At 44.4% G+C, this 24642-nt stretch overlaps 1 protein-coding gene across 2 annotated transcripts in view; it reads right to left on the bottom strand.

Moving 5' to 3' along the window:
• The window catches only part of RASA1 (RAS p21 protein activator 1), a 204523-nt gene that overhangs the window by 122599 nt on the left and 57282 nt on the right, over window positions 1–24642 (bottom strand). The gene's annotated exons all lie outside the window — the stretch shown is intronic.

Below are 24642 nucleotides of genomic sequence, written 5' to 3'. Positions count from 1 at the left end.
CAATATACTACATTGTGCAGCAAAGCAGGCATACACATACACACTAAAACCCACAACATATAACTTGTAGTTCACAAAAGTCATGTGGCAAAATTTAATACGCCCAACAACTCCGTAAATACCAGGAATACCTGCTTAACTTGCCCAGGGGTGTTACATTTGCCAGGGTAGGCAACCTTTGAGAGGTGGAGATCTACTATGACAACATGGAAATTGCAAAGATTACCAGGGTGCCGTGCCCTCTTTAAGAAGTTAACTAGCAAGCCCCCAGAGGCCGGTAGTGGGTAGGGCAGTGTACAGAGATCAGTAGGATGTAGAGCAACGTACAGGGATTAGTAGGGCAGATGACAGGGCATCAACAGGGCAAACAACAAAGTGTCAGAAAAGCAAAGGACAAGAGGTCAAGCAAGGCAGTGTAAAGGGGGTCAGGAAGGCACAGTACAGAGAGGTAGGGAGGGGCTGGTACCGGGGGACAGTAGAGCACGGTACAGGCAGGTCTGGAGGGGGGGGTGTCAGGAGGGCACACTATCGGGGGGGTCTAGAGGGGATTTGGAACTGGAGAGTCTGGAAGGTACAGTACTGGAGGGTCAGGAGAGCATGGTACGGTCCTAGGGGTCAGGAGGGCCCATAAGTGGTTTCTTGATGCAGAGCAGGGAAGCTGCTGTGGCAGGTCTACCTGTTCTGGTGCACTGATCCCCACCAGCCCTCCCTTCTATTGTCAGTTGTCACATGTCACCCATGCCTTGAATGAACTGGAAGAGGGCTGACAGGGACCAGCACACTGCATATTGGGGGGGGACAAGAGCCCAAACTTGCCCGAGCACTGTCAAAGCTGACAGTAAATCCTAGGCAGCAGAGGCATTCCTTGCTGCTTCCCAGCTTGAGAGCTCAGGCGGTTAAACGCCTGAGCTCATCGCTTCTGTGCTCTGCGACTCCGGGGGGGGGACGACTTAGTCCTTAGACCTTAAAGCAGAGTTCCACACAAAAATGGAACTTCCGCTTTTCGGAACCCTCCCCCCCTCCGGTGTCACATTTGGCACCTTTCAGGGGGGAGGGGGGTGCAGATACCTGTCTAAGACAGGTATTTGCACCCACTTCCGGCATAGACTCCCATGGGAGTCTATGCCTCTTCCCGTCCCGACCGCGCTGTCTGCTGGGAACACACAGCTCCCAGGAGAGAGCGGGGACCACTAGGGACGCGCAGCGCGACTCGCGCATGCGCAGTAGGGAACCGGGAAGTGAAGCCGCAACGCTTCACTTCCTGATTCCCTCACCTAGGATGGCGGCGCCAGCTGCCAAGAACCGAGCGGGTTCTCTGCGTCCCCTGCCGACATCGCTGGACCCTGGGACAGGTGAGTGGGCATGTATTAAAAGTCAGCAGCTGCAGTATTTGTAGCTGCTGGCTTTTAATATTTTTTTTTTTTGGCGGTGTGGGTGAACCTCCGCTTTAAGCACTTGAGGGTCGGCAGGGCCTCGGGTGCGAGCTACCTACCAGCTGCCGGTGGTCAACAGGTAGATCGAGATTGACGGGTACAGTAACATGCGTAAGCATAAGTTTACAATCTGGTTGAGGCCACACAAACTTTTCATTATCCTACAAAAATTGTCTGAAAGAAAAATTACAATCACAAGATTGTTCAATGTGTTACACACACCGAAAGTAATACCAAAGTTATACACTCAGTACCGGTTTCCTAATCGATATATAGCTGTCACATGACCCAGATCTTTCCCAGCCTGTCTGCACAGAAACATAAGCAGGAGGAGCTTCTAGTCCTCTGCTGCTGGTCACATATTTAAAAAAAAAAAAAAAAAAAAAAGCCTTTGGAATACAGAGTAAAAATAAATATCATAACCATTTATTATCAACAGCTTTAAAATACAAATATATACTTGATATCAAATCTTTATTTGGAAATCACATGGTGTGGGCAGATTTCTGTCAGTCACAGGCTGTGTCACTCCCCTCCACCCTTAGAATAAGAGGGAGGTGAATCCTCCATCAATCTTCATGTAATATCCTGTCCTTATTGTGTTTAGCTGGTTAGTGGGCATGGAGGAGGGAGGGAGTTGGCTGTCATTTACCACATTGTATACACGTACATGTTGTGGCTCTATAGTCACATGGGCTGCTCAGATGTGATAGGGTGGAAATGCTCAGCATAGAAACTCACCGAAAACTGACCATGTGCAGAGTTGCCACCACAGCTGCAAATGAATTGGGGACAGAAGGTGGAGACAGAACAGCAGGGTCAACCAGGTTTTTTTTTACAGAATACAGAACACAATCTTATAGTGACTGAGTATGAACAGCATGTAGTACTGCATTCATTGATAGTTTTTTTTTAACTACTAGCTGCCCGCCCACTGTTATATGACTGCGGGGCGAGGCAGCTCTTGTTCTGGGGGGGACGTCATATGACGTGACCGCCTTCCCGAGCCACTGGGGGGCACACGCGCCGCGTCACTGGGGTCCCGATGCGTGTGCCCAGAGGCCGCAATGTCCACTGGGCACCCGCGATTGCCCAGCAACCGAGCAGGACCGTGGATCTCTGTATGTAAATACAGAGATCCACGTCCTGTCAGAGAGGAGAGGAGAGGAGACCGATGTGTGTCCCTTGTACATAGGGACACCGATCGTCACCTCCCTAGGACACACATTAACTCCTCGATCACCCCCTAGTGTTAACCCCTTCCCTGCCAGTCACATTTACACAGTAATCAATGAATTTTTATAGCACGGATCGCTGTATAAATGTGAATGGTCTCAAAAATGTGTCAAAAGTGTCCGATATGTACGCCGCAATATCGCAGTCACAATAAAAATCGCAGATCGCCGCCATTACTAGTAAAAAAAAATAAATTAATAAAAATGCTATAAATGTATCCCCTATTTGGAGACGCTATAACTTTTGCGCAAACCAATCAATATACGTTTATTGCGATTTTTTATTTAACAAAAAAATGTAGAAAAATATGTATCGGCCTAAACTGAGGAAAAAAAATGTTTAAAAAAAAAAAAAAAAAAATGGATATTTATTATAGCAAAAAGTAAAAAATATTGTTTTTTAAACTTGTCCCTCTTCTTTTGTTTATAGTGCAATAAAAACTGCAGAGGTGATCAAATACCACCAAAAGAAAGCTCTATTTGTGGGGAAAAAATTATACAAATTTCATTTGAGTGCAGTGTAGCATGACCGCGCAATTGTCATTCAAAGTGCGATAGCTCTGAAAGCTGAAAAATGGCCTGGGCAGGAAGGGGGTGAAAGTGCCCTGTATTGAGGTGGTTAATGATGTGGATTTAGTGACACTTTAAAAGATCATATAAATCTATTTTCCTAGGATCAGATTTTCTGTCCAGACCAATCAGAATAATTTAGATTAAATTGATTGATTTGGGGGAGAAAAACAATCAATGACACAATGGGGAGATCTACTAAGACTAGATCACTCAGAATCTGGTGCATTGTAGCCAATCAGCCTCTAACGTCAGCTTGTTCAATTAAGCTTTGATAATAAAACCTGGAAAACTGATTGGTTTCTATGCAGAGCTGCACCAGATTTTGCACGCTCCAGTTTTAATAAACCAACCTAAATATTTGGCTATTCAATAATTTATAGATTTGAGCATACCCAAATCTGTGAAGAATCATTAGAGTATAGAGTATATTATGTAATTGTTAGAACATACTACACTACATGCCATACTTTGTGGATGAGACCAGATGATCGTCATACCTATAGAAGGATTGTTGTCATAGAAGCCTGTTTAATCTACATTAATTTACAGATCCACTTGCAAGACTAGCGAGCATTTTAGCTGGTGGTGGAGCACCTGTGTGGCAGTGGAGTACACAGTTTATAAGGGTGAAGAGGATTCAACACTTGAACCTTTTTTTTCTTTATGCTTCACGGTATTTGTGCAGCGGTCTTTCGCAATTTTTTGTGTGAAAAAAGACACTTGACACTCATGAATTAGAAACAACAGTAAAGTTAGCCCATTTTTTTTTTTTAATAATATGAAAAATGATGTTACGCCGAGTAAATAGATACCCAGCATGTCTTTTAGCTGCTTTGGTTGTTATCACTAAAAAGCCAACCATAGGCTCTAAAAAAAATGGTAGCGGGTTGATGTATGTGTACAGGACACATGACACATGTACATGTACAGGACACATTTACAGGATACAGGTATGCTGCACAGGACACAGGGAGGCATGCAGCTGCAGATGGGCATTGTTGACCCCTCTGCATTTCTCACCCTTGTCTTATACTCGGGTCAATAAGTTTTTCCCAGTTTTTTGTGGTAAATTAGGGGCCTCGACTTGTACTCGGATCGACTTATACTTGAGTATATACGGTAATGGCTGCTGAGCTATGACCACCGGTCAGAGTGCATCCCTCCATCATACGCTGCCTGCTCTCAGCTCTCCTCTTTCCCCCCTCACCCCCTCCTTCCAGTCATCTCCCTGTCTGTCTCCAGCCCCTGCCCCCCGTCACGATTAATGTAAAAGAAAAACCTAAAATTGTCACTGCCAGCCCCTCTATTAAAGGCTGGCATAGCACACCATGTAAGTTGTTTTGAAAAGCTAATGTTCTAATTACCGAATTTTAGCTGTCTTCGGGCCGCTCGTGACTCGTGGCCACTTTACAGCTCCCATGGATTCTGCTGAGGAGACAAGTAGCCACATGATCTGCCCATCAGAGAGAGATCACGGCTCCTCCTGCAGAAGACATCCATCGGAGATGTAAAGCGTCCACGAGTCACGTGACCGGCCTAAAGACAGCTGAAATTCTGTATTTAGAACACTTGTTTTTCAAAACAACCTTTATAGTGTGCTATGCCAACCTCTAATAGAGGGGCTGGCATAGTCTTATAGAAATGCCTTAAACACTTTAAGGTGAAAAACCTTCTGTGCTGCAGCTGCCCCCCAGAGCCCCCCTTTTTCTTACCTGAATCGTTCCAGCAACAAGCACGAGCCCAGCAGCTCCAGCCACTGTCTTGGGTCCTCATTGCATAGATTGAAAGCAGAAGGAGCCATTGACTCCCTTGCTGTCAATCAAATCCAGTGACACGGGAGCTGGGTCTTGCTGTCTGTGCCAATGGATGCAGCAGCAGGACTCAAGAGCACGCCCGCAGGAGTGCCCCTATGGAATGTGGCTCTCCGTGGGGGCCCTCAGAGAGGCGGAGCCAGGAGAGTCGCCGGGGAACCCCAGAAAAGGAGGATCGGGGGTCACTCTGTGCAAAACCCTTGCACAGAGCAGGCAAGTATAACATGTTTGTTATTAAAAAAAACAAAAAACTTTACAATCACTTTAACATTCCTACCTTATGGCTTTAAGAAACAGTTAAAAAAATAAAAAGGAAAAAAACTGTAGTCAATTGCAACTGTTTTTTGCAGATCAAGCAGAGGAAAAAAAATATGGAATCACTCAATTCTGAGACAAATATAGAATCGTGAAAAAAAACAAAAAAAACACACTACAGTACACCACCTCTGCCTTTTATAACAGCTTGATTATATATATATATATATATATATATATATATATATATATATATATATATATATATATATATATATATATATATATACATACATATACATACATACATACATATATATACATACATACATATATATACATACATACATACATATACACACACACATACACACATACAGTATATATGAAGTAAGGGAGGGTATAACCCTCAGTGTTTCTTTTTTGCCATTTGTGACCCATTGGTGAGATTTACCTTCACTTGCTCCCCAATAGTCAAAACAGGAAGTAAGAGGAAATCCCTGCAAATTCAGGAAATCCCCTGGGACCCCCAGGTCACCAGAACTAGGGTCCAATTTAAAGATTCCCCCTCTATTACTGTTCTAGGGATAACCCAAAATTTGGAATTTTCTTTTACTTCTACTTTTGATGAGAAAGATAAACATGAAAAATAGAGGGGGTGAAACGGGCACGGACAGCAATACAAACTTCTAATCTCTCTCCACTCTGTCCAAAATGTTTTGCATTTAGTTATATTTTAAATTGATTGTTAAATACCCCTTTTATCCAGTGGAAGTGGTGGAGTGTAGGTCATGTGACTTTGTCCTTACCGCAGTTCATCTCAGACTGGGAATGGGGCAAAGCTGGATTGGGTCACATGTCCTGTGACATTGCCTCAGCTTTTTCAGGCCATCTCCTCAGACCAGGCGAATTAGAGTGAAGCTGTCATGATCTGATCCGCCTGCCAATGCTTTTGGGCCGATCAGATCCTTGACAGACAGTTCCAATCTACTTTGCACGGTCCACGGGGAGGGAGTGAAATAGCGATGTCACAGGGCATGTGACCCAAACCAGCTTCACCCCAGCCCTATCTCAGTTGCAGTAATCAGGGAATAAGGAGTTGTTTAGACATGGCTTACTTACATAGCAGAAGGGGAGCATGTTCAGTGCAGGGGCAATGGTGCAGCGGCTCTATGAGCCCACTGATCATTGCCACCATTCTATTGGTGCTGCAGGCTGTACAAGAAAAATAGTTCTAACTCAAGCTGTTAAGAGCTAACAAAACAAAAGGGCATAGACATGTTATAATAAGGAATTGGGAAGGATTCCCATTTTTGTTTTGACTTTAGTGGCACTTTAATTGGATTGCTTAGGTAGAGTTCTGCTGCATAGTTTATATATACATATACACACACTGCTGCAGGAGAGCAGCCATAAATGCACATTACAAATTGATTCTTTAGTGACATTCTTAATTTAAAGTGGTTATCTGGGACCTGTTAATTCAGTAGAAAATTGTAGTTTATCCTAAAATGTAAGTGGATCTTCAGCAAACTTGTTTTTCCAGCGCAGGGAAGGGTTGGAACTTCTGTCATGTTTATGTGGATTTCTAGGTCCCATTGAATAGAGTTCCCTCACTTCCTGTCCCAGGACACAACAGACATACAGTATGAAGAAAGTCTCCCAAAGTGGCACAGATAAACCTTTAGCTTTCTTCACCTGAACTTGTGTTTGTATTGGAAGATTTCACCTCTACTTCTGATCCAGTTCATGTTCATACTTCATACAACCGTTTTGTAGCTTGAAGCTCAAAGGGCGCTCAACAAGCAAAAACCTATTGTTTTTAATAGCCCTTGTTCACGCCTGAGCATCCTCTCGTTTGTAGCAAAATGTCTGTCGCTCAATAAAGTACCTGAGCTACTTTGTAGGCAGATTTTCTGTTCCCATAGACTTCAATGGAAAGGCCTGAAAAGAGTAACATGAGATTTCTTTTGCATAATTTTTCAAGTGTTTTGTTGCACATTTTCTACTCAAACAGCAGCTCTCTGCCTCTTTTTTTAGCAGCACTCCACAACTCCACACTTAACGCCTGACAAAAGCCACAAAAATGCGCATTCTGGTCCAAAAAAATAAAAAAGCTCATGTTTCACATTTCTTATGTATCCAAAATAGAGGGATTAATTCAGAAACATGTCGGGTTGCAACGTGGGACCCATATATATACATCACAGTCAGGCTGCTATTTTGATCCCATAGTTGTGGGTACTCTTCCTTTGCACATGTATATACAAGTTTCCACTATGTAATGTACTATGTTTTATAGACTATGTTTGATTTTATGATCATACAATAAAATTGTCGCGAGCCTTTTAACTTTACTACTTGCCTCCTAGCTGCCTTAAAGTCCCGGGGGGGGGGGTTCCTCTTTTACTGCTATATTGCATGCACCTTTTGTATTTGTTCCATAATTGGGATGTTGGCAGTTTTTGCTTTTGTTTCACCTGGCTCTGCTCTTTTATTCTCTCTCCAATGTTCCACATTAGGCTTCCCTGTGATGTTATTCAAATCTGCTGATACACAGACACTAGAAGAATCTACAGCCCTGTATATGAAATACAAAAAATTAAAATGAGAGGCCCAGTCTGAGCTCGTTAGGCTGGGCTTCTCCTATGGGTCACAGGAGTACAATCAGTTTTGCACTCCTGTGACACGTTTTCAGCAGAAAGCGGGCTGAAGTCCGCTCTGCTGATGTCTGGATCCGCCAGGTGCCTGGACTAATAGCGGCTCGCTGAGACGGCTAAGACGGTCGCTCCCCGCCTCCGATTGACAGCAGCTCTCTCCGCTCTGGGCGCTGAGAGGACCGAGCCATCGGCGGTGCTCGGTTCTCAGTGTAGAGGCGGTGGGGGGACAGATGCACCTTGGGACCGATGCTGCATCCAGCTAGGTAAGTAAGATTCTGCATAAAACTGCAACCCCATACTTCTCTTTTAAAACATAAAGCAACCCTGTAAAGGCAAATAAGTTTGAAACAACTGTATTAACTGAAACTAAAGTTTTAAAATGTCAGGGTTTATACATTTCCACTGAAAAATAGAAGCAGAAAATAAACTGACGTCTAATTGTTGGGGTAAATGGGCAACCTAGCTGTCTTGTAAGTAGAACTAGTGATGATGTCTAATGCTGGCTGCAATCCCTGTGTCAGTGAAACTGGAAGTGCCTGAAGGAAATGACACACAAGCTGAACATTTCTGCCCATTTATCAAGTCCAAAATGACAGTAGAGCAACAACTTTATAGTTTGGTTTTTATTTTTTTTATGTGAATGAACAACAATGCCAAAGCAAACACAATGCACTGAGAATGTCACTACACCAAAAAGCAATGATTGATCATAAAAGCAGAGCTTTAGGAAATCAAATAGGCAGATGAAATGCTTATGTATAAATGGTTTTATCTGCAAAAAGGTTGGTCAAGTACCAGCAAGATTGACAACACAGTGCATTGCATTGCTGCCTCCTCTACTCCTGTTATAAAAGTGGCAGATATAAACACAGACTGAGGTACTAGTTAAAAATACATGTCAAACATTTTTTTTAATGGATGTATACTTTTATTAAATATTGGTCTTGTATATTTTGTATAGATCTGCATTAAAGTGCACGTCCACTATGTCCATGCAGGGCAAAGCTAGAAGTTCACATTAACACTGGCCCTCACCGCTGTATCCAATTGCCTTTCCATTTGCTCTCCTTCCACCCACTGTCACATAGAAACAGTCCTCAGCCCTGTGTAAACAACAGGGTTCATCTTTAACCACTTCAGCTCCGGAAGGATTTACCCCATTCCTGACCAGGCCATTTTTTGGGATACGACACTGCGTCGCTTTAACAACTGCGCAATTTTGAAAAAACACAATATTTTTTACTATAATAAATATTCCTAAATATTTTTTTTACAATCTGCTACATACAGGGGGGGGGGGGGGAATATCGCAAAAAGCGTATATTGATTGGTTTGCGCAAAAGTTATAGCATCTACAAAATAGGGGATTTATGGCATTTTTATTTATTTTTTTTGCTAGTAATGGCAGCAATCTGCGATTTTTATTGGGGCTGCGACATTCAGATCGGACACTTTTTTGGGACCACTGACATTTATACAGCGATCAGAGCTATAACTAGCCACTGATTACTGTATAAATGTCACTGGCAGGGAAGGGGTTAACACTAGGGGGGCAATCAAGGGGTTAAATGTGTTCCCTCAGTGTGTTCTAACTGTGGGGGGATGGGACTGCCTGGGGGAGGAGACTGACCGGTATTCCTATATACTAGGAACATGCGATCCGTCTCCTCTCCCGTCAGAATGTGGATTTGTGTTAACACACACAGACCCTCGTTCTGGCTCTGTCGGGAGCGATTGTGTGCGCCTGGCGGACATTGCGGCCTGTCAGGAGCGATCACGTGCCCGGGGGACATCGCGGCTACCGGGCACGCGCATCTGCTCCTCAGTACCGCAGCGGTGCACGCGCCCCCTATACCCCTTAAAGCGGCCGTCATACAGCTAAGCCAATTCGCGCAGGGGAGCCATTCTGCCGCCGTCAAATGATCACCAACCAAAAAGTGACTGCCTTGGAACCTCCCTAACCCTGGTCAATTTATATTTCTTAAGTTCCTTTATGTCCATTAAAGTAGAGGTTCATTTAAAAAAAAAAAAAAAAGTGGTTTTGCACAGAGCAGTCCTGATTCTCCTCTTATCAGGTCCCCCGCTGGCGCTCCTGGCTCCTCCTTTTCAGCCAGTGTCCCCAATAGCAAGCCACTCAGAGGGCATTGGTGAGGGCAGGCTCGCTCCTGAGCCATGCTCTATACATCCATAAGACACACAGAGCCGCACCTCAGCCCCGCCCCCTGCTTTCTCCTCATTGGCTCAGTGGCTGTGATTGACAGTAGCCAATGGCTCCTGCTGCTGTCTCAGCCAATGGGGAATAGTACAGCTTGGAGCAATGTAAATATGCATATTCCATACCTGATGGGGACCGTGTCTGTCTGATCTCAATCTGCTGTTTAACCACTTGCCTACTGGGCACTTTTACCCCCTTCCTGAACAAGCCAATTTTCAGCGCTGCCGTACTTTGAATGACAATTACGCAGTCGTGCAACACTGTACTACTTAAATTTTTATCATCTTTTTCACACAAATAAGAGCTTTCTTCTGGTGGTATTTAATCACCACTGGGGTTTTTTTTTTTTTTTATAAAGTTTGTTATAAAATTTTGCATATAGGTAATTTTTCTCCTTCACTAATGTGCGCTGATGAGGCTGCACTGATGGGCATTGATAGGTGGCACTGATAATCAGCGTAGATTTGTCCCCTTTTACACAAGCCGGTTACCGGATTTCCTCGTGCTGTCACAAGAAAGGAAATGAATGGCGATAACCAGCAAGTGTGTTTACATTGTAATCAGCAGTGACTGGACACAGCTTATCACGTGGTAAAGGGCTGCTGTGATTAGCCATTTACCTTGATCTGAGATCAGCTGTGTCCTAAGGACTGGGCGTGGTTCTGGGAGGACGTCAATAGATGCGCTACCAGAACTGGACAATGCTGTAGCCATCATTTGGCTATAGTGCGGTTGGTAAGTGGTTAAAATAATATCATATTATTCCTTTTAATAAGTAAGGTAGCAGAATGAAAGCTGAAAGTGAACATATGCATTTTACTTTAGGAAAACTTTAAGGCCTCATGCACATGGGACGGTAAAATAATGTTATAAAAACAGTAGCTTTGCAGTGAGTTCTTCAACCTTTTTTCATCATTTTTGCAATAGCATTTTTATGCATTAGAGTTTTCTGTTGTTTTTTTGGAAAATGTTATTTTTTTCCCCAATGGATCAAAAACATCAAAAAACGTTTGACGTTAGAGCGTTTTTACAACTGAAAAACTCCTCAGAACCCACTAGTTTTGTTTTTTAAAGCCAAAAAACTCCCCAGCCAAAAACTGCTGATAACAGCTTATGTGTGCATGGACACATAGGATAACATTATGGGGAGTTTGACTGTAGAAAAAAAACGTCTGAAGCCAAAAACAGCTGCTATAAAAATGCCCAGTGTGCATGAGGCCTAAATGCTACATTGTGATGAAGACGGGAGGAAAAAAATGGTTTGCGTAAATTGGTAGAACATTAAAGTAGAACTATACTCACCTCCATTTAGGAGCCCCACAAGCCGCTGACTCTTCTGCTGGACTGCTTCTGAGCAATGATCTTCGGATGTTTTATTTGGTCAGGCAGAGATGACGTCACTCCCGCGCTTTCCCACAAAACTGTACACCAAGCTGCATGTATGCAGATCAGGGTACAGGGGAGGCAGGTGAAAAAACTAAAAATGGTCTCTCTTTACTATGCATCGATATGTCCTTGGGAGTGGCAGCTACAGCCATGATCTGCGTATTAATTTTTTCAGGTAACAGTGATCCCAGCAGGCTCTACAGCCACCACTCAGTTTTACAGGGTTCACAAGGGTTGTGTCCATCCCTTGTGATAGCAATAAAGTTAAATTAAAAAAAAAATTGTAAAACGCTTACATCCTCCTATGATCACGTGCAAATACAAACGCGCATGTAGGTCCCGCATGCATATGCAAATGGTGATTGCACAAGTATCGCTGCGAACCCCAAGAGTGAGAGCAATCGTTCCAGGAACAGGAGGTCACATTTAACTCTAAACTGGTAACCTGAAAAGGCTTTCAAGCATCACGCATGGAGATTTTCGTGTAATTTGTCACCATTTGACAGAAGTGCAAAATTTGTAATATTGACCATGTTTCCTATCCATTTACTCGGTGCCTAATAAACTTATATTTTATCAAAAAATGGGTATTATATTGTGTTCATTTAAGTGTGTTTTTTTCCGAAATTTTGCACTCGGCACAAATACTGAGCGAAAACATTTCTACAACCACCATTTTATTCTCCAGGGCTTCTGCATGCTGAAAATATACCCACACGTGCACTTCCCCCAAAAGCACATGGCCTTGCTATGGAGGCAAACACAGGACAGGAGAAGCGAACAGCGCCGGTGGGGACTCTAGAAGCAGAGGTAAGGGACTGCTCTGTGTAATATCACTTATTTCTTTTGAAGCAAAAAAAAATGTTCGATTTGATTTCAATATCACTTTAAGTTGGGATGATAAGGACTCCAATTAGCTCCCCGTCACACACTGCGTTCTAATGCACCACAGCTGATCAAAGGTGCATGAAAAATGAAAGGACATTTGCGACATTTCTATAGTATTTATACAAAATCTAAAAAAAAAAAAAAAAAGGAAAAAACAGTGCATTGCATTGCAAAATGTAAGCTGCTGTATACCAAAACCTGCCCAGGGCAGACGCTACCTGCAGAGAAAAATGGTACAGAGCGTTTTCCTCTGGGGGTGGTATGAACCCAGCGTAAAAAAAAAAAAATTATATATATATATATATATATATATATATATATATATATATAATAAATTACATTACATTACACACATCCTACCAAAAGGTTATAGGCGAGCGTTTTAGAAAAGATCCCTAAACACGTCTTTAGGCATTAACAACAACCAAGTACATGGGTTAAGTTTGTGAAATTCCTCCATGGAATACAAGTTGGGCAACCAATGTCTAAACAAGCAACCAGATTTCTCTGTGGTCTTGTCTGAAGACCCATAAACAAGCACCACTTGCGAGGCCTTAGGATAGGCCTGTGAACCACTTCTTGAGCAGAAAGCATAAGTAGTGCACAGCATAAACATTCGTAATCATAATGTGAACTTTCAAACTAAGCAAACTTCAAAAATAAGGAACTAAGCTTTTCTTTTTACTAACATACTTTTGAAGCCACATCCTCAGCAATGCTTCAATTATCTAATTATTTTGAAGCAGCACAAGTTGAATACTGAGATTAAACAGACCTTTGGTTGATTGGTGACAGTGGTTCATTTGAGCAGCATTTGGCAATTAAAAGAAAGAAAAGCATGAACTCAATATCCTCAGGAAACCCCTCACTGTACACATTTACAAAAAAAACAGGATATACGTAGTAGTTGAAATTAAGACAGAAACCAGCTTATGGCATTTTATCACTATATACAAGCAAAACAAAAAATAACGTTTTTTTAGCAGCTCCTTGCAAAAAAAAAAAAAAAAAAATCAGTATCGAAAAGTTTGTGCCTGTGTCTAAGCCCTTCATTTTATTTAGTTTTTTTAACACTTCATTTTCACATTATATTTCATTTTCAGCAAACTCAAATTAATCTGAATGCTTGATATTTTATACACTTTCTTTATGGAGATCCTCGCATATTTACTTCATTGAATTCTGTGACATGTATTCACTATGCTGTATTACACTGCCGGTGTTATAAAATTAAAGTGTATGCTGTGACCATGGAACTCCTTAACCACTTCCAGCCCACGGACGTCATATGACGTCCTGGGCTTTGAGCGGGTATATCTGAATGATGCCTGTAGTTACAGACATCATTCAGATATTGCCGGTTTCAGCCGGCGAATCTCTACACCATAGGAATGATCATAGCGGCCGTTCCGCCGCTTGATCGTTCCTATGGGAGGCGAGAGGGGACGTCCCCCCCCTCCCGCCGCCCTCTGGTGCTTGCTCTGACTCACCGTTACGATCGGTGAGGCGGAGAGTGGATCCGCCCGCGCCGGATGTAGATCATAGAGATTTCCGGTGGACCAGATGGTCCCCGGAGTCTCTATGATCGTCGGAGGCCAGGCGCGATGTTATGACGTCACGCCCGGCCTCTCCATTCAAAAAAACGGCGCCGCTTCGCCAGCGGCGATTGTTTTATTTTTTTTTTTTTTATTTCAGGCTTCCCAGCCCAGTGGTGAGATATGAGGTCTTATTGACCCCATATCTCACTATTAAGAGCACCTGACATGTCATATTGCTATTACAAGGGATGTTTACATTCCTTGTAATAGGAATAAAAGTGATCAATTTTTTTTTTTTTCAAAAAAGTGCCAAATAAAAAAAATAAAATATAACAATAAAAAAAAAAAATTTTTTAAAGCGCCGATGTCCCCGTGTGCTCGCACGCAGAAGCGAACTCATACGTAAGTTCCGCCCACATATGAAAACGGTGTTCAGACCATACATGTGAGGTATCACCGCGAACGTTGGAGCGAGAGCAATAATTTTGGCCCTAGACCTCCTCTGTAACTCAAAACATGTAACCAGTAAAAAAATTTCAAGCGTCGCCTATGGGGATTTTTAAGTACCGAACATTGGCGCCATTCCACGAGCGTGAGCAATTTTGAAGCATGACATGTTAGGTATCTATTTACTCGGCGTAACTTCATCTTTCACAAAATGCAAAAACATTGGGCTAACTTTACTGTTTTGTTTTTAAACACAAAACAGTTTTTTTCCCCAAAAAAACGCGTTCGAAAAATTGCTGCACAAATACTGTGTGAGATAAAAAGTTGCAACAACCACCATTGTATTCTCTAGGGTCTTTGCTAAAAAAACATATATAATGTTTGGGGGGTTCTATGTAATTTTCTAGCAAAAAAATGATGATTTTTACATGTAGGAGCAGTGTCAGAATTGGCCCGGTATTGAAGTGGTTAAATAAAAGAAAAAAAATAAATTTGTTCACCAATTTAAAGTGGCAAGACTTTTTTTTTACCTCAGAAGATGTTTTTTTTTTTATTTATATTTACTGATGCTACATCTGTCCCCTGGCGCCTCTAACACGGAGACCTGAGCGATCGAACACCGCCAATCGCTCGGTTCTCACAGTTCCCCGAGCAGAGTGTCGCTGACTGAGTCAGCAGCTCTCTGCTCTGTCCCCTCCTCGCTAAGGCCCCTTTCACACTGAGGCGTTTGTAAACTGCCAGTAAAACATTGAGCAAATCTGAAGAGCTTTTGAAGCGCTTTTGAAGCACTTTTCAATCATTTCAGTGGAGGGGGGCATTTTTTCACCACCCTTCTAGCGCACTGCCCCAGTGTGAAAGCATTAAGGCCCCTTTCACACTGAGGCGCTTCTAAACTGCCAGTAAGAGCCCTTGCACACTGGGGCGGCGTCGGCGGTAAAACGCCGCTATTATTAGCGGCCGAGAAAGGGTTAAATACCACCGCAAAGCGCCTCTGCAGAGGCGCTTTGCCGGCGGTATAGCCGCGCCGTCCCATTGATTTCAATGGGCAGGAGCGGTAAGGGAGCGGTATACACACCGCTCCTTCACCGCTCCGAAGATGCTGCTGGCAGGACTTTTTTTACCGTCCTGCCAGCGCATCGCTCCAGTGTGCAAGCCCTCGGGGCTTGCACACTGGATACACAGCAGCGGCACTTTCAGGGCGGTTTGCAGGCGCTATTATTAGCGCAATAGCGCCTGCAAACCGCCCCAGTGTGCAAGGGCTCTAAAACACTGAGCGCTTTTAAAGAGCTTTCCATTCATATCAATGGAGAGGGGCATTTTTTCACTGCCCTGCTAGCGCACTGCCCCAGTGTGAAAGCATCAATTGATTTTAATGGAAATAGGTTGTGACTTTTTCAGGCGCTTTTTCAGGCGCCTGAAAAGCGCCTCAGTGTAAAAGGGGTCTAATTGATTTTAATGAAAATAGGTTTTCGTAAGCTTTTCAGGTGCTTTTTTTTTTTTTTTTTTTTTTTTGAGTGAAAGTGCCTGAAAAGCGCCTCAGTATGAAAGGGGTCTAACTGGAGCTCTGAGCTGTGGAGGGGGCGCTGAGAGGCTGAACCAGATGGGGTGCTGAGAGGGCAGATACCGACTCCATGGTCCTGAAGATGCCTGAGCCTGGTCCGGGCTCCGAGTTCAGCCCGCTCTCTGCTGAAAACGAGTCACAGGAGTGCTAAACGAACTGCACTCCTGTGATCCAAGTACAGCCAAACGAGTCATATAGCAACACAGAGATACTGTATTTATTGGCGTATAACACTCACTTTTTCACCACGAAAATAAGGTGCAAATAGCGTGTGCGTGTTATACGCCAATACTTCAATTTCGGCTGCCTCTGAGGCAATGGGCGGGGGGGGGGGGGGGGGGGGGGACACGAGTGCCGTCAGATTACATACAGTGAGAATCTCCTGTTTACTTGGCGGCCTCTGTAATAGGAAGTCAATAGATGGCAATGGCGAGGCTGCTGCATTGATGGCAATGGCGAGGCTGCTGCATTGATGGCAATGGCGAGGCTGCTGCATTGATGGCAATGGCGAGGCTGCTGCATTGATGGCAATGGCGAGGCTGCTGCATTGATGGCAATGGCGAGGCTGCTGCATTGATGGCAATGGCGAGGCTGCAGGTGGGCATTGATCAGGCTGCATTGAGGCAATGGTGAGGCTGCAGATGGGCACTGACCCTTATTTTGCTTCAAAGTTCCTTATTTAAAGTTTAAGATTTTTTCCTGAAACTTCCCTCTTAAAATGAATGTGCGTGTTATACGTCTGTGCGTGTTATATGCCGATAAATACGGTAATTTATCTTATGACAATGCAACAGGTTTATTTCCCAAAAAAGTCCACAATAATGCTAAGCCTGACCATACAGTAATAATTTTTTGTCATTCAACCACGGGCTTGACCGAAACTTCTGATGTCACTTTAAGACATCAGGATCATTGCCTGAGCCTATGGAAATGGACACAGGATCTGCCAAAATCAACTATGGGTGCCTCAGAGTAAACCTGTGAGGTGAGAATGTCCTCATGTCCCACTTTCAAAACAAACGTGAATTGTGCTGAGCACTGCTCAGCCATTCACAGGGGGGTTGGTATTGTATGAATGAATACAAAGTTTAGTCGGACTGGCTGAGACAGAGATCATGATGTCATCTGCCCATCTCTCTGCCTTATTCATTCATTAGTGGGAATGCTTCAGCAGTCCCGCTATTGTTATTCGTTTTTATTTATTTTTAAATGTTATTTTTATTCCGTACGTTTTTTGGCTCTGCATAACTTCTGCATACTTTCAACTATTAAAACCATTCAACTTTTAAAATGTTCAGCTCTTTCAGCTAATGATGGGACTTCAACTTTTTTCTACTATTTATACTTTTCGTTAGGGGAGCTTCGTTAGGGGAGCTATCAGAGGTGAGGGGGAGGCCACTCATTTGTGGCCACCCCCTCGCGATCGCTCCCAACGAATGAAAATCTTCCTCTGCTGCTGTAATGTAAACAGCGGCAGAGGAAGTGATGTCATCTCTCCTCGAGCCAGTCTTTTCGTTCGGGCGCCAAGGAGAGAAGACATCAATGTGCCTGCGTGTGATCAACATCACACGCAGGCACACTTTTCAACCCCCATCACCCCCCTGTACCCCCTGTTGAAGTGACACCAATAGCAGTATTTTTTTTTTTTTTTTTGCATTGGTGTCAGTTTGTGACAGTTATAAGTGGTAGGGCAGTTAGGGTTAGCCCCCTTTAGATCTACGGTACCCCCCTAATAAAGTTTTAACCCCTTGATCACCCCCCGTCGCCAGTGTCACTAAGTGTTCATTTTTCTGATCCCTGTATTAGTGTCACAGGTGACGCTAGTTAGGGAGGCAAGTATATAGGTTCGCCGTCAGCGTTTTATAGCGACAGGGACCCCCATATACTAAAAAAAGATGTGTCTGCAGCAAGTGCAGATATAGGCGTGACACCAAGTATTATTGTCCCTCCTGTCCTGACAATCCTGGTCTTTGCATTGGTGAATGTTTTGAACGCTACCATACACAAGTCAAGTATTAGCATAGGGTACAGCACTGCACAGACTAGGACACACTTTCACAGGGTCTCCCAAGATGCTATTTGAGAGATACCCAAACCTGGTACCAGTTACAAAAGTTAAATTTACAAAAAAAAAAAAAGTGAAAAAAAACACAAAAAATATAAAATAAAAAAAACAAAAAAAAAAAAAAAAAGAGTTGTCGTTTTATTGTTCCCTCTATTCTCTATTGTTCTGCTCTTTTACTGTATTCTATTCTGCAATGTTTTATTGTTATTATGTTTTTATCATGTTTGCTTTATATGTATGCAATTTTTTTTATACTTTACTGTTTACTGTGTTTTATTGTTAACCATTTTTTGTTTTCAGGTAGGCCATTCAGCTACAGAGCGGATTTATTTGTACTCGGAGTCAATCTGTGGATAGTGTAGGAAAGGAACAAAAGCAACAGAGAACATAGACCTGAAGTTTGCCTGGGTCACGTGGTCAGTATGCCTAAAAGGGGGCATACCCAAGTATAAAATTAAATGAAAATGAAAAGAAAAAGGGGAATGGGTGGGTGGGACACGAGAGCCAACAACCACAAGGAAAAAGGAGGCAAAGGAGGGCAGGCTTTATGCAGCCTGACTCCTCCTACAAATAAAGGCTGACCTTCGGTCAGACTTACACTTGTACTCGGAGTCGATCTGTGGATAGTGTAGAAAAGGAACAAAAGCAACAGAGAACATAGACCTGAAGTGTGCCTGGGTCACGTGGTCAGTATGCCTAAAAGGGGGCAAAAATAACCCAGTAGGATAAAAGGTTAACAACCAGATTTATTACACACAGAATTAACGTACAATCTGCCAGATTCACCAACGCTCGTGGCATCTCAAAAGTGGCTCTGGGACATACCCAGAGAAACAAGACGACCTCCACCTACCCAAATACCAAATAATAAGGGTCAGGGACCCCTGGCGCAAAGTCACAGAAGCTGCTCCTCTCTTGATTGAATGCCAACGTATGCTTTAGGGTCCAGACCCTGATTGGCCAAAAAGGGGGCGGCAATGAAGTATGCATTGAGCTACGGAGAGGGAAGCGCTAAGAAAAGCAACAGAGGAACATATATGGGTTTATCAGATGTAGCACTGATGAGCTAGTTTAACCAAAACCGGGCACCACTCCTTGCCAGGCTCCAAGAACCTGATGACAGTGCCGTCTCCCCGAAAGCAGCGTCTTGCAAACATGCAGGTGTGACAGAAAAGGCCAGGGTGCAAAAGCAGTTGATTGATCCAAAGTAAGCGAGACCCTGGGCCAGAAGAGCAACTCCCCTGGCCTCAGGACCCACAAAAGGCCAGCTACAGCACTGCCTTGCGCACCAAGCTGGTAACCAACGCAAAAGGAGACCTTGAGAGCATGACAGATACATCACGAAAATATGACCCACGATGGGAAGTCTTCTGCGCACAGAAGGAGGGCTAAACTTCAGGATCCCTGAGGATGGCTTAAATAGAGTGCGCAGAAAAATAAAGAAAGGCCTGTCGGGGTCTTCCATGAAATAATGAGTCTCAGCCAGATGCCCCAATAGTGCTGAGGGCTGATATCAGTTGGAAGAGGCAAAAAACAGACAAGCAAATAGGAACTGGATGTTAACCGTCAAGACTAGGAAACCTTGACCGGAAAGCCTGGAATACATCCCAAGCAGTGTCACGCGCCTTCCTGGTATTCAAAATAAATTTACGAACAAGGCTTCTGCGTCAGTCAAATAGAAACCCAATCCATCACAAAAGCTGGAAACCGAAGATAAGGCGTGAGGCCAGCATCTGCGTCCGAGACCTGGGCCTACTGGTACCGGCCTAGGCAGGCACCGAGAAGGTTCCGGGAATCCACTAAAGCCCCTGAGCCAGTAGAAGCTGCTGGAGCTGCAATAATCTGATTTACCAACAGATCCGTACTATTGCCACTCCTGGCCGGACGTGGCTAGGAAATTAAAAAGGTAGTGAGCATTTGGGACAGGGAAGAAACCACAGTTCGCCGGGTAAGCTGCTCCGCACTCACACTCAATACGCAGGGGAACAGTAACCTAATAGCTGGGCTTTCCGAGCCGAAGCCGGGAAAGCAATCCACTGTGTTGGAATACTGCCATCAGGTCAAAGAGTAGAGGCTATGTGAAAATATGAAGCCTTGGAACGGTCCAGGTACTGAGAGAGGATGGGTTAACCGTGCTCCAACCCCACCAGCTCGAGGAGGAGAAGCGAAGTCCCCAATATCCACTGCTTGAAACATGACCTGCATAACCGGAATTCGCAACCTGAAAAACGTGTCCGGGTGCTGCAGTACATGGAAAGATGTAAATATATGAAACAGAAACCGAGATATAAAGAACGTAAGCCGGATGAGAAGAAGAATTGCTGCTGCCCATGCCGACCAACTCAACCGTGAGGACAAGACATGAAGGGTACCCAGCAAAATGATGAAAATAGCAGCCAAGGACTGAGTAGAAATGACACACGACTGGGTCAGCAACATAACCTGCGAGAGAAACGTGAGCCTACTGAAATACCTGTAACAGGAATGTAATTTGTGTGAAGGAACGAGAAACATGCACAGCGCGAGCATGAGCAGCATGAGAACCGAGGCTGCAAGAAAAAACGCCAACTGCATGAAAAACGCTGGTTGCACGAGAACTTGAATTGATGAACAACATGCGAAACATGAGAAACAAGAGTAACATGAGAAACAAGAGTAACATGAGAAACAAGAGTAACATGAGAAACAAGAGTAACATGAGAAACAAGAGTAACATGAGAAACAAGAGTAACATGAGAAACAAGAGTAACATGAGAAACAAGAGTAACATGAGAAACAAGAGTAACATGAGAAACAAGAGTAACATGAGAAACCTGGAAAAAAAGAGAAACATGAAAACGTAAGATGGCATAGAAACAATAAATTGCATGAGAAACGTAAATTGCATGAGAAACGTAAATTGCATGAGAAACGTGAGTTTGTACGAAATATCTAAACAGCGTAAGAACAGATGAGGAGACTTGCCACTGAACAAGCCAATTAAAAAAACGACCACCTCGATCTGCTGAACCCATAGACGTGATGTGTAACCTGCAGTGGAAGAACATGGACAACCCAGCTGCGTGAAAGCGACCAGAGAACCTTACAGACTACCAGCCCATGACCTAACAACACCCCTAGTACCTGACAAGTATGAGGATGTGGGTACAGAATGACAAGACCAACAGCGCATGAATGTGAACCTAATGACAACACCACCCTACTGTATGCAGTAAGCGAGCCCGAGCAACCTGCAGCGCCAAGACAGGAAATTAAAAACCAACACTCAGGGCTAAGGTCCCCGCAGACTGTGGTGGGTAGTAGTAAAGGTGTAATGGTGAAGTGGACATATGACGTATGGACTACAGGCGAGAAGATTGTGGAACGACAATCAATAAAAACGAAACCTCAGCCCGTATGGATCTGTAGACGTGACAGAACTTGGATGTAAGCACTAGCTAATGGAAATGCAGCGAACGAAATGCAATAACATGAGACGTGAGCACCGTGGGAGACGTGAGCACCGTGGGAGACGTGAGCACCGTGGGAGACGTGAGCACCGTGGGAGACGTGAGCACCGTGGGAGACGTGAGCACCGTGGGAGACGTGAGCACCGTGGGAGACGTAACAAACAAGGGAAACGTGAGAAACAAGGGAAAACATGAATAAGCACGAGAACCATAAATTGCATGAAAAAATCGTAAACGTAAATTGAGAACTTACATTGCATGAGAACATAAATTGCATGAGAAATCGTAAATTGCATGAGAAATCGTAAACGTAAATTGCATGAGAAATTGTAAACGTGAATTGCATGAGAAATTGTAAACGTGAATTGCATGAGAAATTGTAAACGTGAATTGCATGAGAACCGTAATTTGCCAAGGACCCCCAAAGAACATAAATGAGATGACAGGCGACAAGTGTCATGTCATGCCTTCAGCCTGAATTACCCCTGAAGACCCATGCTATTGACCACGTGGAGCTCGGGGGGGGGGGGGGAGGGGGGGATCCACTACGTGGAGCTCAGGAGGAGGGGAGACCCACCATGAGGAGCTAAGGCAGGAGGAGACCCTGCCCATACATACCTATGCTGCAACCTACCCAAGGCATCCCCGAACACCTCCCAACAGGTACATGACCAGCCAGTGGTGGCCCCAAATACCAAAAACACTAATGCAGTCATAACCATCCCTAGTTCTGCCAACTCCGACCCCCACCCCTGACATCAGAGACCCCCGGCCCTGCAGCCTGACGGCACCGTGCTTGCGAGTGAGAGGGAGAAACCGCCGAACATCCTTCTTGTACGATCCGAGACCCATGAGTCATGAATCAAAAATGCGTTCCAGCAAGGTACAGGCAAGCACTGAAACCCACTAAAAACACAGGAGTCTGGTGAGAACGGCGGGAAGACAACTTCCCTCTTACCAGCGCCCGCAGCGCACGAGACGCTCCGAAAAGACCGCCGTAGCCCCCCCGGTAAGCCGGGCCAGAAACGAGGCAGGGGGAACAGGCGTCTGTTCAATTTCCTTACAGCACCTGCCACCCTGAAGTGACCCAAAGAGATGTGCCAGAAATGATGTCACTCAGCAGACACAGGCTGATACATCATAACACATGGGAGGAGACAGGCCGTACTGATGAAGCCGCTCTTGCATATGCTTGCAAAACAGTGCTCCGCTAACATGACACTGCACGCAGGGGGCAAGCGATGTGTGTGCGGTGTGCCTGGAGACAGCTGATCGCCTTCATCCCTCCCCCGAACACACCTGGTGCAGTGTATTATCCTGATCATCAACATGCTCAGGATTGCCGCATGTGTAAGCACTCAATGCTCACCCTTTACATACACAAAGGCTTACCCCAGAGCCGACATGCCCCCTGCAAACAGGCTGCCCCCCCCCCAGCCCAGGCCGGCACCTGAGCGGGACAGGTGGCATCCGATGTGGATCCTCCGTTGATGCCACCCGCCCACACCTACCAGAACCGCGACCACCGGGAGAGAGAAACCAACAAGAACCTTGCAGCCGACCGCGCTGCCGCCCTGCAAGCCGAATCCGGTTCTGTAGGAAAAACTGGTTCTGGAACCAGAAACAATTGTGCCCAGTGGCAAACTTCAGCAACTCCATGAAGTTCCGTTGCAAGGAGGGAAGTTTGTTATCTCTGGACAAATGGTTCTCCACAGAATCAAAACCTAAACCGTGTGGTATGCACGTATAAAGAGCCGCCACGTCGGCTGTAACTAGAAGCATCCCTTCTAGAAATTGGACTGGCTCCAATAACTTGATGGTATCCCTAGTGTCTTTTAAATAAGAGGGAATGGAGCGAACCAGCGGCTGCAAGTAGAAGTCCACATATTTACCAATGCGAGCTGTGACCAAGTCAATTCCGCTGACAATAGGTCTGCCAGGGGGATTGACGGGGTCCTTATGGACTTTGGGGAGATAATATATTGCGGGAATTCGTGGAACCTGGGGGGACTAAGAAATGTTTTTCTTTTTTGTTAAGGATCCCTAATGCAAATCCCTCATCAATCAATTCCACTAGGGCCTTTTTGTAGGCCGTAGTGGGATCAGTGGGGATAGGACTATATGTACCAGAGTCGTTGAGAATTCTATTCATTTCTTTGAGGTAATCTGCCTTATCTAAAACCACAATACCCCCGCCTTTATCGGCGGGGCGGATTATGAGGTTCTTATTTTCACACAATGATTTCAGGACGATTTTAATGTCGGGTTTAACATATACATATTTCTTACATTCCGTTAGTTTATCCAAGTTTTCCAAAACAAGACTTTTGAAGACCTGAATGGATGGTGCTAAAGTGCCTGGGGGATTAAATAAAGAGGGATTCGACAGTCCAGAATGGACAACATTTTGGTCAGATGAAGCTAAATCTGTATGGTGGGAAACCATATTGTTAGTAGAGGGTACGGAGGGAACTCTTGTAGAGAAAACCGCCATGTGGGTGGGGGGCTGAGGAGGTCTTGTTAAAAAATGCCTTTGTATACTGAGCTTGCGTGTAAATTTAAGGACATCAATAAATGTGGAAAATTTATTGAGGGATTTAGGGGAAACAAATTTGAGTCCTCTGTCAAGGACAGATTTCTCAGCTTCTGTCAATGTAACAGAACTCAAATTAAAAATACCTGTCCCCCTTACGTTTTTTTTCTTTTGGCCTTGGACCTTCCTCTCCCCTCTGGTCACTCTTTTCTTTCTAAATGTCCTGAGTGTCCCGCCTTGGCTCTCTGAAAACCCAAAGATTGATTGGGACCAGAACAATTTTGATTGTAATTGAATGGAGATCTGTGATAATAATTGTCTTCCCTCTCATAATGAGAATATGAGTCCTGGTATGCATCATAGGAAACACTATCTCGGAGTGGAGTGAACCGATTATTAACACGAATCGGGGTACGATAATTGTAATCAAGGTTTTGGTGCTGTGGCGCACGATAGTCTTGAAAATAGTCTTGCTCCTATAATGAGGGTCAACTGGATGTCCTCTAGGTTGGCCTCTCCATCCCAAGGCCCCACCTCCCTGTGGAATAAGAGGAGGGGGAAGACCGCAGGGAGGCCGGGGGGCCCCTGTCCCG

The sequence above is a fragment of the Aquarana catesbeiana genome, linkage group LG01, assembly GCF_042186555.1.
Source record: "Aquarana catesbeiana isolate 2022-GZ linkage group LG01, ASM4218655v1, whole genome shotgun sequence".
NCBI lineage: Eukaryota > Metazoa > Chordata > Amphibia > Anura > Ranidae > Aquarana > Aquarana catesbeiana.
Note: the sequence above shows the minus strand (reverse complement) of the source record. Positions and strands in the feature narration are given on the sequence as shown.